We start from the raw sequence: 2,642 nt of genomic DNA, 5'->3' as shown, positions 1-2,642 counted from the left end.
TTGTTGGGGGCGGGGGAGGGGAAGATGATGAATTCTCCTTCGACCCTTCCCAATTCTTCTGGTGGGACTAATAATAAAATTAACACGAGGCAGATTCACAGGACAAAAGGACCAAATTTATGATGTACGTACACTCACGGGTCCCATTACAATAGGAGCCTGTGGATGAATAGCTCGGGTGAGACTGGATGACATCTGATGTGTTAAGGGTGCGGGGAGGGGTATGGCTTGGGGCTCAAAGGGGAGGAAGGAAATTCACATGCAGATGGAAAAGCAGATGTTTGATAAACGAATGTTTGCCGGGTCATCTTTAACAATGGGACACAGAGAGGACTTGGACCAGACTGACCTTGCATGTCCCGCCCCGACACACTAGTTCATATCAAACTGTAGGGACCTGTGATGACAGAGCCTTCGTCAAGCAGGTCCTCTGTCTAACTTCTTTTAGGCAGTTCGGGGAAAGGTCAATGGTTTTTCCTGTGTCTTTCGTGTCTTAAAAATAACTGGCTTAAAATAATCAATGTCCCCAAAGGCAGATTTGGGCATGGCAAGCTCTGTTCTCCTTCGCGATGAGCTGCTGAGAAGCCTCCTTCCTTCCAGACTGGGGAGTGGGGACGCTCTCTACGCCAGCGTGCTGTCACACCCTCCCCACCCATGGGAGGAGGGACTGGACGTCTGCCTGGTCCTTGCTAGGTAGTGACCTCACTCAATGTTAAAACGTAGCACGGTATTTTGCAGGCGCAGCGGTAACCGGCTGAGCTTGACTAGAAGCTAACCGGTGACGTTCACCCCACCGTGACTAAGACATCAGCACGGAACTAAATGTACACATGCGGTGGCTAAGCGTCCCCTCGGGGACACAGAGCTTCCCATGTGAATCCCCGTCTGCTTTACTCGCTACGAGTACATGACACCAGCTAACGACAGCCCCGTGGCGTGTCTGAGTGCAGCACCCCAAGGGGCCGGCCCCTGGAACTCGGTACCACGCTGACCAGGCGTTGGACAGCCCAGGATCTGCAGTGATGCGGACGAGTCCATCTCCTTCAGTCTCCTTCAGCAGGTACGGCCCATGGCTCCTTTTACACATTGTTGACATGCACCATGTACAATCCCTTCGTGGTCTGCAAGCTGCACAAACACACTTCGTGGTGGCTGCACTTGACCCCAAGACTGAAGGTTACCGAACCTGCCATTCACAGTGTCACCACGTGTGGTGCCAGGCGGGGACTAGACGAATCGGCGGAACCACCTCGTAAATCATACAAATGTTGAAAGACGATGCTGGTGTAAAATTATATCGAACGTCGACTGTAGTTGAAGAAAAAAATTGTTTTTAAAGAGATAAGATTCTCCTTTGCTCTGATTCTGGATGCTCACGTAGTATGTGAAAATCACAGCAATCTGGTATTTTAAATAACGTTAAAAAATTCATGACATCGAGAGGGACATGTGACGTGAACTCTGGTGTCACCTCCACGGGGTGGGGAGGTCCCTCGGCAACAACAGAATCAGAAAATCTGATTAAAACGGCACGAGAGTGGAAAGTCCTCTCTTGCCCAGTTTTGTGCATTTTTCAGCGGGAAACGTGCAGGACGGAAAAGAGGTCGTTTCCTGCAAATACAGACGCTGTCGACGAGAGTGTTTACGTGGCTGGGATTTGTTCTTTGGTCCTCTAATGAGAAAACGGATTCCTTGCAAGCATCGCAACAGACCCGCCCAGGAAGAGGAATTCACGTTTGCTGTCCCTCGTTCTGCTTTTCTGGAAACATGATACATAGATGTGGCATCGTTCGATTCACATGCCACCATCCTGGGCTTGCTCCCCCTGGGGAGAATCTATGCTCTCGTGCTTCGGTCAGGGCTAAATCTTCGATGCAAGGGTTGACATCCATGCCCGAAGGACCACGTGCAGGAAGTAGCCTCAGAACGCTCTGCTGCCCGCTCCATCCTGGGCTTCCAAAGCCGTTCCTATTTGCAGGCATCTTCCGGCTGACGAGCAACAGGCAGACAGTCTGCGTACCATTCTGGAGAGACAGTTGACGTGAAACTTTACGATGGCCAATCTCTCTTTACGTGATTTTTGTTTAAAGTTCTCTTCACAGCATATATATTTATAAAGTTATCTTCACAGCATATATATTTATATATAAAGTTATCTTCATATATAAATATATATATTTTGGTTATCTTTTAACATTCTGGCTGAATAAAAAAAAAAAGGCCAATCCCACAATCGACATTCCGAGCGATTTCAGGCACACACATCTCTAACTGCTGCTCAGATGAAGTGTGGTGACGTGGGCTCCTTAGACGGGAATGTATGGCACTAAGCGAACCTATCCTGCCGGAGACGGAGTGTCGCTCATGTTCGATGCGACGCTTGCTGCTGAGTGAAGTGTCACGCTGTGCCTTTCTCATGCTGCATGTTCTGTCTGCAGAATGACTCTGAGCTACGTAATGCCTTTGTACGCGGATAGCGCGGGGCATGACGCTCGATAAACAATAAACAATAACTTCTCGTACGACAGCTCTAGCCCGCTGACCTGAAATCACCCGCACTTAAAAAAATGACGTCGTTATTGAAGGCCTGGTGTAACTATGGGGGAGGGTTTTTTTTTTTTTTTAATTCTAGTCTTTACATT

The 2,642-nt window shown here is 48.7% G+C and overlaps 1 long non-coding RNA gene across 3 annotated transcripts in view; it reads right to left on the bottom strand.

Moving 5' to 3' along the window:
- The window catches only part of LOC107195417, a 22,821-nt gene that overhangs the window by 7,206 nt on the left and 12,973 nt on the right, over positions 1-2,642 (bottom strand). The gene's annotated exons all lie outside the window — the stretch shown is intronic.

The sequence above is a fragment of the Pteropus alecto genome, unplaced genomic scaffold, assembly GCF_000325575.1.
Source record: "Pteropus alecto unplaced genomic scaffold, ASM32557v1 scaffold142, whole genome shotgun sequence".
Taxonomy (NCBI): domain Eukaryota; kingdom Metazoa; phylum Chordata; class Mammalia; order Chiroptera; family Pteropodidae; genus Pteropus; species Pteropus alecto.
The sequence above is the reverse complement of the archived record's forward strand: the minus strand, read 5'-3'. Positions and strand labels throughout refer to the sequence as shown.